We start from the raw sequence: 13,185 nt of genomic DNA, 5'->3' as shown, positions 1-13,185 counted from the left end.
ACTCTATTCGCCTTAATTTCCTCTGCAATGAAAGAGAAGAAAGATTAATGAAATATCCTCAAATCCATCCTGTTTCATTTCTATTAAATCAGCGGTGAAATCCAAGCATCCTGCCCAGGTGAGGGAGGGGGAGCGCTGGGATAAAGTTTCCTCATGCTCCTAAAGAGACTCAGGCCACTTTCTGGTGGTGACCGATGATTTTTTGAAAATTCAATTGTTGCTGAAGTCTGTATATCAAGTTGCGCTTTGATTCCCCCTCAGACTCACAGTTATTTAATTATGCTCGAGTTCATACAATGTTTGGGATGAATAAGACATATTCCATGAACCAGATATATTTTCCTTTTACTGTGACTAGCAATTGCAGAAAAATACAACTTTTTGAAAAAACATATTTTCCATGTTTGATCAATAAATAAAAAACTGCTATTTCACTGACTGCATCATCCTTTAAGTCTCAGTTTGTGTATCCAGTCAGGATGAGCTATTGTCGCATACAGGGCTGCACTGAGAAAGTGGAGTGTCAATACAAATGCAAACGGCAGCCTCCTCAGTGGAGTCCATTGAAAAACACTGAGACAAGCCAATTGGAGGCCGTGGAGTTGCCTAATCCCATCTCAATTAGAATGGACTAATAAGTAGCCCCGTAATTAATCTGACAATAGAGGCGGCTGTAGAGTAAACGTCTTAAAGTGCTAAAGCCAGCTGTGTATGCGTGTGTGTTTGTGTGTGTGTGTGGGGGGGCTAAATCGACATCAGTTTTCTTGTGCTGCATTCAGACGCCTTTCACAAGCTATTTGACCCTTTGAAACCTGAGCAAATTCATTTGAAATGTCCAGCAAATTGCAATAAATTAGTAAAATTTGACAAAAACAAAAAAAGCATAAAAAATAGTTTTAAAAAAGACAGAAGGATTATTAGAAAATTATCAATCGGGGAAATGTCTAAAAAGCTGTATTTACAATTATAATAATTTAATATCTCAAAATGAATTGCAGAAATAACAAAATGTATTAACTAAATATATTTTTCTATTTTTATTTTTCTTCTTGTTTGTTTTTGTTTTCTTAGTTTTTTTTTTGCATGCATTTTGCATTTTTCCACGTATTTTCTTTGAAACTTTTTTGCAAATAACTTTTTAAAGTAATTTTTTGCTCATTTTGGGGCTTGACTTGTTAAGTTAATTGTTGGCCTCTGCCCATGTTTTTTAAAAATAAATCAAATCAATTTGCTCAGGTTTCAAAGGATTGGAATTTAGATTTATTCACATAATTTTGTAAAGTTTTTGCAACTTAAATATGTCAAATCAACTGACCTTGATCTTTCTAAGTGTTAGCAGCCATAGTAAAACAAGTTAGTCTGATTTAACTTGTTCATGAAAAAAAAAGGTTTTGCCGGTGATGAAGTTTGTAGATCTGCAAGTTTGGTTTTGTCAACATATTTAAGAAGATACAAAAATGACTGACTAATCTGCAATTAGCAGAATACGAATGTACAGTACAGTAAACTTTGTTTACTGAAGTTGCTAAAACTTAGAAAGATTGATCTGATTAACTTTACATTTCTAAAGTTGCAACAAGTTCACAAAATTGAGTAAATTTAACTAAATTTTAAGTAAACTTAACAATCAAACTAAGACTAATAGTTATATGTCATTACTTTTTTTAAAAGTAAAATCGACTTCTCAGATTTTACAGTGTTATAAGGAAAGTTTAAAGCTACACCAACAAATATTGTTTTATTAACAGTGGATCAAATGATTATGGATAAATCGGTTGGAGTGACAAATCCACAGAGAATCAATAATCACTCTGCATTTGCCCTCTGCTTTACAAAGCTTTAATCTTGTTTCTTTCAGCTTTTAGCTCATTGTTTTTGTGTAAATAAAGACAACATGTACTGTTTTGGTTTAATACCAACCTAATGTCTGCAGCAGCTGTTTTCAACAAAAAAAATAACATAAATAACAAGTAAATAAATAAATAAATAAATAAATAAATAAATAAATAAATAAATAAATAAATAAATAAATAAATAAATAATCGGTATCATGTTAAATATTAGGTGAGACCAAAAATTAAAAAAAAATAAAAAATAAATAAAAAATACATGCAGATTATGAAATAACGATTATGAAATTAGGGCTTGGCAATATGGTGAAAGTCAAATGTCAGGATATGTTTGACCAAATACTTCAATGTCAATATTGCAATGATATTGTAGGGTTGACTCTTGGTGCTGACTCTTGGTGAAGGCAAATAATACAACAGTCTGCTAAATTCAGGAGATTACATCACTTCACTTTAATGAAGCCTTTAAAACCAGGAAAAGACAACGCATTTTTTTAAACAACGATATCCAAAATCTAAGACAATATCCTTACTTTTATGATGATATCAATATAATTTTGATATATCGACCATCCCGATATGAAAATTCAAAATCAAAATTAACAACAGCTTTATAACAGTACTGTTAGTAATTTCTAATATTATTATAACAATAATTACATTAATTGTAATAATAGTGCATGCATTTAAAATATGAACAATAAAATAAATATGATATAGCAGATTAGTGAGGAGATCAGACCCATGGCCTTTACCCCTGGACTTGCCAACACTGGAGTCATATTTGAGGAATAGGTAAGAAAACATAAAACAAATCCTGAGAAAAGATTTACCCATGGACTTCATGTCTTACATCCAGTTTACCATTATGCTACAAACATTTTGTAATTGAGAAGAATAAAATATACTTGTTCTAACTTTAAAGAGTGCTGAAGATGATCACAAGCTACTGGTGAAAGCCGCAACCTCAAACCATAATGCACTGCAAGAATAAAGTCACAGAGGCTTAGCAAATAGAACACAGAGCAGCCAAACTGCACTTCAAGGTTTTTGTTTATTTCCTACTAAGACCGAACCCAGTGGAGGTCCTATATCCAGACACTAAGTGTCTTTTTCTGTAAAGATAATCTTTACATGTTTACGTGTTGAGTCAAGTGTTATTGGTCTCAGTGTGCAGAGACATTTTGAGATCCTAAAATATATATTCCAGGCCCATATTCAAACTTTTATTTTTATTTATATTCAAAAGTGTGCTGAAGTAAGTAAAAGTATAGAAGTATTGTATCATCATGTGCCTGATAATAAATAAATAAATAAAATTACTCATTAACAATGACTTTTTCAAGAATGTTACAATATATATTGGATTGCTGGATTGTTTTACTGATTATGCACTCATGTATGCAGCATTTTTACTGTTACAGCTGGTTGGCCTCAAAGTGGGGCTAATTTAACTACTTAAAGGGGCCTTCAGGCTTTTATTTAATATTGCACTCAAACTTTGGAGACTCAAAGTCACATATTAAAGGAAAAGTGATCAGCAGAAACCAAGAAGTCCTGAAAATCTGCCCCAAGTACTGGCCAAACTTAAAAAACAACAACATCAAATAAAACCTCTATTTCCATAATGCAACTTATTAGCGTTTTTCTTTTTTTTTTTGGCCCCTCCCTGTCTGATAAACAATATCTTTGAAACTCCACCCTCTAGTTTGTAACAAAGACTCTCATTTGTAGCCCATATGGAGATAACTCTGATAACATCATCAGGGTTATTTAATCAGACTTAATGAAGCTCCTCAAGAACCACAGTAGATATTAGGCTGGCTGAATAGTTCTGCTCATGATTAGTAAACTGACTATGTGTAAAGCTGGTGGAATTCTTTTTTGACGTAATAGATGGGTTTCCATTAGCCCTCAAACTGCGCAAATTGGAGGGTTATTTGCCTAATGTAAACATCAATTTAAAAAAAAAAGTTTTTATGCTCGCATGAGGTGATATTACAGGTGATTAAAAAAAGCCATATTTCACAAAACTGCAATGGAAACGCTCTATAGGTCACATGTTGTACAAAGAGTGTCAATAGGAACTGGCTCCCTCATCATGCAGCAGGAGCTACAAGGGGTGTTCTTTCATGTCATAACTCTTCAAAAGTTGAGGGGATCATCCGGAAGTTTTGAAACCACAATTCCTCTGTGAAATCGTGGACTATCAGCTCCCAGAAATCCCTCATATGTGGCTGCTCCCACGTATAAGGGGCTTACCTTTCCATTATGGCTCGATAACACACCTACGTGGCCTTGGATTGGAAATAATGACGGCTAGTGTGGTGCCTGCAATGGAAACGCAGTCATCTTGCAATTGTGTTTTTGGGTTGTTCTTGGAGGTGCTGACGTACTGCGGGTAAGCATGATACCTCACTTCCAGTGCATCTTTGTCTGTGCCTCTGGTAGCGTCTCTGTGCTGTTCCTACAAGCTATTCCCAGCTAATCTTCTAACTTGCTCCTTACTTCGGCTGTTGTCGAGGTGGTGCCCAGCAAATGATGTGGGCTTCATTAATAAATGGCATTCTTTTTGGAATGAACCTGGTCTTATCTGGAGGCATGACATCCATTTTGGATGGAGCTGCTCTCCTATCTAGGAATCTGGCCGAGTTTATTAGATCCCCAAAGCCGTGACATCCCAGAGTGGGGACCAGGGTGCAGAGTCAGTCTTACACGCTTCTCTGAACTTCTAGCACAGACACACCCATAATGTAAATGTTATAAAAATGGTGTCTGTACCCCAACCACTTCATTTGTTTAAATCTAAAATAAAAGGGGAGTTGTACAAGAAAATCTCATAAAAATGAATACATCTCCTGTCAAAGAGCATCATAACAGGATGATTAAATGCGGACTCATTAGATCCCTATCAACCGAAGCTCTTTTAGTCACTGATTTAATATTGGATAACCATATTGATTTATTATGCCTCACTGAGACCTGGCTTTGTCCTGATGAGTACGTTAGCCTGAATGAATCCACTCCTCCTCGTCATATAAATAGTCATGTTGCCCAGGACACTGGCCAATGAGGGGGAGTCAATGCTATTTTTGATTCAAGCTTAGCAATTCACCCTAAAGCTAAGCTAAACTATAGTTCATGTTACAACTGGCTGAAATGCCGCAACATACAAGGACACACACACCGGGCTGGTTGCAAAAAGAAAAACATTTATTCACAAAAAAATGACACTCAACACAACAAAAACAGGTCCTGGTTGCAGGGAGTCAGAGAGAGATCTGAGCAGGGCATGCAGCCATGAATATAGATTTTGTCTTCAGCCCACAACTGCTCTCAATCAGAGTAATCAGGTCCTGATCACCAGTGAGCTGCACTGTGAAACAAAGACAAGCACACATATACAAACACAGTCAAAGAATGTAAGAGAAAATAGCAATGCAAGCAATGCCCCCCCCCTTTAAGATGACAGCTGTTTTGATGTCATCCTAAGGCACACAAGAAAGGGCATCGGCCACAACATTGTCATGTCCCTTTTTGTGATGGATGTCAATATTAAAGTTTTGGGCCTGCTACTGTACATGCGATTCAGGAACAGAGGGTTGTGGTCGGTGAAGACCACCACTGGCTGTGGAGTCGTGCTGACATAAAGCTCAAAATGTTGGAGGGCCCACAGCATGGCAAGGGTTTCCTTCTCAATGGTGCTGTACTTACTGTGTTGCAGAGAACTTCTTAGAGAAGTAGCAGACCGGGTGGTCAATGCCAAAAGAATCCTCCTGCAGCAGTACAGCACCAGCTCCAGTACCACTCGCGTCAACCTCCAGCTTGAATGGCGCAGCAAAGTTGGGAGCCAACAGCACTGGAGAGCTACTAGGAAGACTTTTCACAGCCTGAAAAGCATTATCACATTGCTTATCCTAGACCAAGCTCTTAGTGGGACTGAGGAGGTCAGTCAAAGGAGACACAACAGATGCAAAGTTACGGCAAAACCCTGGGTAGTAGCCAGCTAGGCCGAGAAATCAACTAAGCTCTCTCCTAGTTGTGGGAACAGGGAACCCAGCAATGCCTGTTACCTTGGCGTCTACAGGCCGCACTTGACCCTGACCAACCTCTTTGCTGACGTAGGTGATGGTAGCCTTGGCGATCTCACATTCTGCAAACACTGGAACACAGAGGACAGGGTTTCCACATGACATTTCCAATCAGTGCAATAGACCGCAACATCATCAAGATATACTTCACAGTTCTTCACTCCAGACAGCACCTTCCGCATCAGGCATTGAAAGGTGGCTGGCGCATTACACATCCCAAATGCCATGACTGTGTACTGCATGAAACTGTCAGGAGTTACAAAGGCAGAGATCTCAGATGCTCGGGCCATCAAGGGCACTTGCTAGTAACCCTTGAGTAAGTCCAATTTTGTGACATAGCGAGCAGCCCCACCTCTATCTAAGCAATCTTCCACACGAGGAAGAAGAAGGAGTCTGGTTTGGTCAAGCCGTTCACTTTCCTAAATCAGTACAAAAGTGCGGTGTTCCATCAGACTTAGGGACTAACAAACATGGTGAGCTTCAGGAGCTGGAACAAGGGACAGCAAGACCATGCCTTTGCAAATACTCAACCTCTTTCTGCATTTGTGCTCTTTTTGTTGGATTCACGCGGTAAGCATGCTGCTTGATAGGATGACAACCACCAACATCAATGTTGTGTTGCAATACTGTGGTTGTAGTAGGGACATCGGAAAAAAAGTGCACAATGATTTAATATCAACCCCATAACATCACTTTTACGGGACCCTGACAGATGAGACATAAGTCTCAAGATCACTCAGCACTTCGGAATTCTGCAATCGTGCACACAGAACTGGAGCATCCTGAATCACCAATTCATCCTTCTGAGGAGAGTAGGGAGGCAACACCGAGGCCAGTGCAACAGGCAAGACTTTAACAGAGGTGGTTTACCGAGTCACCAGACCTGGCAACATAAGGCTTCAGCATATTCACATGACACACATGTTTTACGTCTCCTATCAGGAGTGCAAATGACATAATCGTTATCATTCAGTTTTCGCTCAACCACATAGGGGCCTGCAAACCTAGCTTGCAGCACTGACCCAGGCACAGGAAGAAAAACCAACACAGAGTCCCCAGGTTGAAAACCTCTCTGGACAGCATGTTTATCAAAGGGAGCTTTCATTTTACATTGGGAGATCGTCAGTGCCTCGTTTGCCATCTCACAGGCACGATGAAGACATTCTCTAAAGGAGCTGACATAGTCCAACGCATTCTGGACAGGAGGAGAGGCTCCAACCATTTGCTCATGCAACAATTTCAAAGGGCCTCAAACCGTGTGACCAATCACCAGCTCTGCAGGACTGAAACCCAATGACTCTAGAACAGTTTCTCTGATGGCAAAAAGCAGGAGGGGTATTCCCTCATCCAATTCCTTGTCAGTTTTAAGACAAAAAGTACACAACATAGTCTTAAGTGTTTGGTAGAAGCGCTCTAGTGCCCCCTGGCTTTCTGGATGGTAGGCAATGGAGGTCTGGTGTTTAACAGATAGCACATTCAACACCGGGGCAAACACTTTAGACATAAAATTAGTACCTTGGTGCCTGATCAGGCACAGCCAGGTTTGTGGCCAGGATCCGGGAAAGCTCGGAAACAAGGGAGCAGGAATGCTCTGGACAGGCAACGAGATTAGCGTAGTGCAGTTCAACTGACCCAAGGTGGTGAACAGCAAAAAGGATAAGCACTCAATGAGGATCCTAGGGTCACTGATTAGCAGTTACGACTTAAATATGAACGCCAGCGAGCAGTAATAGAAAAGAAAGAAAGAGAGAGGAAGCAAAGCCAGAGTGGCAGGTCTGAACTGACTCAAAACCACCCCGGATCGGGCCGAAAGCTCTGCCACCTCCTCTTCCTCCCCGTCACATGGACGGGGATTTCAACTGAGCACAAGAAACTTGTGCTTCAGGAATATACACACTAACGAAACTAGGCTCACTAATCAGCTATTAGGGCTTAAATATAAAGGTCAGAGAGCAGTGGGGACTAACACAACACCTACCTACCGGCAGGTTAAACCTATGTCAGCCTAACTATGGGCTGGTCCAGGCAACCTAAGCCAGCCCTAGTTATAAACTTTATCAAAGAGGAAGGTCTTAAGTCTACCCTTAAAAGTGAAAATGGTGTCTGCCTCCCCAACCAAAACTGGAAGATTCTATAAGAGAGGAGCATGGTAGCTGAAGGCTCTGGTTCCTATCCTACATTTGGAAACTTTGGGAACCACAATAATCCTGCATTTTCAGAGTGCAATGATCTTGAGGGCTGGTAAGGAACTATGAGCTGTGACAGATAGGATGGAGCCTTACCATTTAGAGCTTTGTAAGGAGGAGGATTTTAAATTCAATCCTGGATTTTACGGGGAGCCAGTACAACAAAGCTAAAACAGGAGAAATATGATCCCTTTTCTTGGTTCCCGTCAGAACCCATGAAGCAGCGTTCTGCACCAGTTGGAGAGACCTAAGTGATTTGTTGGGGCAGCCGAATTATAGGGAATTACAGTAATCCAGCCTAGAGGTGACAAATGCATGTACTAATTTTTCAGCATGTGTCTGGGATAGGATGTGTCTAATTTTTGCAATGTTACGCAAGTGAAAGAAACCAGTCCTTGAAGTTTGTTTTATATAGGAGGCAAAAGATAAATCTTGACCAAATAAAACTCTGAGGTTCCTCACAGATGTGCTAGCGGCCAAGGTAATGCCATCTAGAGAAATTACATTGTTAGAAAGGGAGTTTCTGAGGTGTTTGGGGCCAAGTACAATAACTTCAGTTTTGTCTGAATTCAACAACAAGAAATTAGGGATCATCCAGGCTTTTACGTCCTTAAGACATGTTTGAAGTTTACATAGCTGATCAGTTTCATCTTGTTTCATAGATACATATATATTTGGGTATCGTCAGCATAACAATGAAAATTTATAGTGTTTTCTAATAATGTTGCTTGGAGGAAGCATATATAAAGTAAAAAGGATTGGTCCAAGCACAGAACCTTGTGGCACTCTGAAGCAGACCATAGTATGCGCGGAGGATTGATCATTGATGTGAACAAATTGGCAACGATCTGATAAGTAAGCTTTAAACCAGGTTAGTGCTGTTCCTTTAAGGCCAATTAACTGTTCCAGTCTGTGCAGCAAGATTTGATGGTCAATGGTGTCAAAAGCGGCACTGAGATCTAAAAGGATTAAAACAGAGACCAGACCTGAATCAGAAGCAATCAATAAGTCGTTATTAATTTTTACTAGTGCTGTCTCTGTACTATGATGAAGTCTAAAGCCTGACTGAAAGTCCTCGAATAAACTTATATTGGAGAAAGTCACAGAATTGATGAGCAACCACTCTCTCAAGGATTTTAGAAATAAAGGGGAGATTATAGTTATAGGAGAGTCTATAGTTGGCTAAATCTCAGGATCAAGAGTGGGCTTCTTTATTAGAGGTTTAATGACAGCTACTTTAAATGACTGTGGTACATAGCCTGTTAATAAAGATGCGTTGATTATATCTAATAAAGAATTGTCTAATAAGGGTAAAGCTTCCTTAAGTAGCCTAGTTGGGATGGGGTCTAGCAGGCATGTTGATAGCTTAGATGCAGAAATCAGAGTAGAGAGTCAGCGAAGGTCAATGGGGGAAAAGTGGTCCAAATCAATTCCAGGTCTTGCTGCCATATCCAAGCTTCCTGAGTCCAGGGTCAGGTCAGTTAAGGGCAAGAGGGGATGGATTCTATCTCGAATAGTTAAATTTTAACATTGAAGAAACTCAAAAAAGTCATCACTGCTTAGGGCCAAAGGAATATAAGGCTCTGTGGAGCTTTGAGTCAGCCTGGGGTTGTTTTTATTTTCCTCAATTAATGATGAGTAATAGTTTGCTCTAGCATGGCGGAGGGCCTTCTTATACATTTTAAGACTGTCCAGCCAGACTAAACGGGACTCTCCGAGGTTGGTTGAACGCCAATTTCTTTCAAATTTTTGCAATGTTTGTATAAATTTGCGGATCTGGGGGTTAAAACATGGGGCTAATTTTCTTTGTATCATTATTTTCTTCTTGAAAGGTGCAGCAGAGTCGTAAGCTGATCGCAGTGAGCCAGTAGCATTATCAATGAGACAATCAATTTGAGAATGACTTATACAGTGACTGAGTATTCTCAGTCGCTGTAAGACATGGTAATGATGTCAAAGCAGAAGGAATCAGTTTCTTAATTTTAGCCACTGCTGAATCAGATAGACATCTAGAATAGTAACTCTTACTGAGAGGCTTGTAGTTGAGTAATAAAAAATTGAAAGTTATTAAATAATGGTCTGACAGTGCGGGATTCTCAGGGAAGACTAATAAATCTTCAATATGGACGCCGTATGCAAGGACTAGATCTAGGGTGTAGTTGTAGCGGTGGGTGGGTTTATGTACACACTGACTGAAGCCAATTGAATCCAGAAGCGTGGAGAAAGCAGAACTAAGGCTATCACTATAATATGCGATAATTAGTCTGATTTAAGCACTAAACTTGATATAAGCTCAGAAAATTCAGATAGAAAGTCAGAGTATGGGCCGGGGGTGCAGTACACTACATCAAACAGAATGGGCTGTTGAGTTTTCCAGGATGGGTGAGAAAGACTAAGGAAAATAGCAGCGACTCCCCCTCCTTGGACAGTGTCGCACCCAATGTGACGATTTATATGAACAGGAGGAGTGGATTCATACAGGCTAACGTACTCATCAGGACAAAGCCAGGTCTCAGTGAGGCATAATAAATCAATATGATTATCCAATATTAAATCAGACTAAAAGAGGTTCAGTTGATAGGGATCTAACAAGAGTCCGCATTTAACTCTTCTGTTATGATGCTGTTTGACAGGAGATGTATTAATTTTTATGAGATTTTTGTGTACAACTTCCTTTTTATGAATTTTAGATTTAAACAAATGAAGTGGTCGGGGGACAGACACCATTTTTTTAACATTTACATTATGGGTGTTTGACTGTGCTAGAAGCTCAGAGAAGCGTGTACTAACTACTACCAAAGGAAGAAAGCAGCACATGCAAATGCAGTCCCAGCAAAAAGCACATGACCACACAAGCACAAAGCTCACACAGATGAAACAAATGCATGAGCACTAACACAACCACAGCCTAGCAAAAAAAAAGGAAAATTGCCCCAACTCCCACAACCCACACTTCATGCAATGCGTGAAGACAGCCAGTGCCACCACATGCTATCACTAGGTTAACAATGACAGGTCATAATAACCTAACCTAGAACTCACCCAGTACCCTCCCTACCTAAAACTGCAGAAACCTAAGTAAACCTCACCTAGTCTTCGTCAGCTCCCCTGGGCACACCAGTGGCCACCTCAGGGTTCACCGCACAAAAACAAAAAAGTGGTGAAGGACATTCCAACACCTGCAAGCACACTGAACCAGGCAAGCCCAAAAAACAGGACCTACCTCATGTGGCGATACAAGCACAAACCCACCAGTAAACCAACAAAACAAAAATGACAGCCCAGGGGCACAAACACATGCACTCACCAAAGCAACAAAGATCCCGGACAAGCCCCCATTATGTTACGACTGGCTCAGAAGCCACAACATACAGGGACACACACACCGGGCTAGTTGCAAAAGGAAAAAACATTTATTTACTCAACACAACAAAAAGGTGTCTTGGTTGCAGAGATTCAGAAAGAGATCTGACCAGGGCATGCAGCCATTAATATAGACTCTGCCCACAGCCCACAGCTGCTCACAATCAGAGTGATCAGGCCCTGATCACTAGTGAGCTGCACTGTGGAACAAAGACAAGCACACATACATGCACACACACAGTTGAAGCATGTCAGAGAAAATAGCAATGTAAAACACAACAGCACGTAAACTTTAGTTCATTTGAAAGCCTTTTCCTTAGTCTTTCTCACCCATCCTGGAAAACTCTACAGCCAATTCTATTTGTTATAGTGTACCGCGCCCCGACCCATACTCTGAATTTCTATCTGAATTCTTTGAGCTTATATCAAGTTTAGTGCTTAAATCAGACAAAGTAATTATCATAGGGGATTTTAACATTCACATGGATGTTAAGAGAGATAGCCTTAGTTCTGTTTTCTCCACGCTTTTGGATTCAATTCAGTCAGTCTGTACATGAACCCACCCACCAATACAGTCACATCCTAGATCTTGTCCTTGCATACGGCATCGATATTTAAAGATTTATTAGTCTTCCCCGAGAATCCTGCTCTGTTAGACCATTATTTAATAACTTTCAATTTTTTACTACTCTACTACAAGCCTCTCAGCAAGACTTACTATTCTAGATGTCTATCTGATTCAGCAGTGGATGCTGCATCCCCTTTATTTCTAAAATCCTTGAGAGAGTGGTTGCTCATCATCTCTGTGACTTTCTCTAAGATGATATTTTATTCAAGGATTTTCTGTCAGGCTTCAGAGTTTATCATAGTACAGAAACAGCACTAGCAAAAATTGATAACAACTTATTGATTGCTTCTGATCCAGGTCTGGTCTCTGTTTTAATCCTTTTAGATCTCAGTACCGCATCTGACACCATTGACCATTAAAATCTTACTGGACAGACCAGAACAGATCGTTCCCAATTTGTCTACATCAATGATCAATCCTCCGCGCATACTAAGGTCTGCTTCGGAGTGCCACAAGGTTCTGTGCTTGGACCAATCCTTTTTACTTTATATATGCTTCCTCCAAGCAACATTATTAGAAAACACTATAAATTTCCAATGTTTTGCTGACGATACACAAATAAATCTATCTATGAAACCAAATGAAACTGATCAGCCATCTAGACTTCAGACATGTCTTACGGACGTAAAAGCCTGGATGAGCCGTTATTTCTTGATGTCAAAATTCAGACAAAAGGAACATCAAAATTTTATTTGACCAAGATTTATAATTTGCCTCCCATATAAAACAAACTTCAAGGACTGCTTTCTTTCCCTTGCGTAACATCGCAGAAATTAGACATATCCAGTCCCAAACAGATGCTGAAAAATTAGTACATGCATTTGTCACCTCTAGGCTGGATTACTGTAACTCCCTAGTATTCGGTTGCCCCATGAAATGTCTTAGGTCTCTCCAACTGGTGCAGAACGCTGCTGCACGTGTTCTAATGGGAACCAAGAAAAAGGGACCATATTTCTCCTGTTTTAGCTTCTTTGCACTGGCTCCCTGTGAAATCCAGGACTGAAGTTAAAATCCTCCTCCTTACTTACAAAGCTCTAAATGGTCAGGCTCCATCCTATCTGTCGCAG

The 13,185-nt window shown here is 39.9% G+C and overlaps 1 long non-coding RNA gene across 1 annotated transcript; it reads right to left on the bottom strand.

Annotated features, from left to right (window-relative positions):
• Nucleotides 1-5,404: 5,404 nt before the first annotated feature.
• LOC148187564 (uncharacterized) lies at nt 5,405-11,573 on the bottom strand. The gene is made up of 3 exons (XR_015778666.1): nt 11,435-11,573; nt 5,924-6,012; nt 5,405-5,740 (listed from the first exon to the last, which is right to left on the bottom strand). It is a non-coding gene; the product is annotated as an uncharacterized LOC148187564 (long non-coding RNA).
• Nucleotides 11,574-13,185: the final 1,612 nt, after the last annotated feature.

The sequence above is a fragment of the Plectropomus leopardus genome, chromosome 14 (assembly GCF_026936395.1).
Source record: "Plectropomus leopardus strain MGB_pleo_1.0 chromosome 14, ASM2693639v1, whole genome shotgun sequence".
In the NCBI taxonomy this organism is placed as follows: domain Eukaryota; kingdom Metazoa; phylum Chordata; class Actinopteri; order Perciformes; family Serranidae; genus Plectropomus; species Plectropomus leopardus.
Note: the sequence above shows the minus strand (reverse complement) of the source record. Positions and strands in the feature narration are given on the sequence as shown.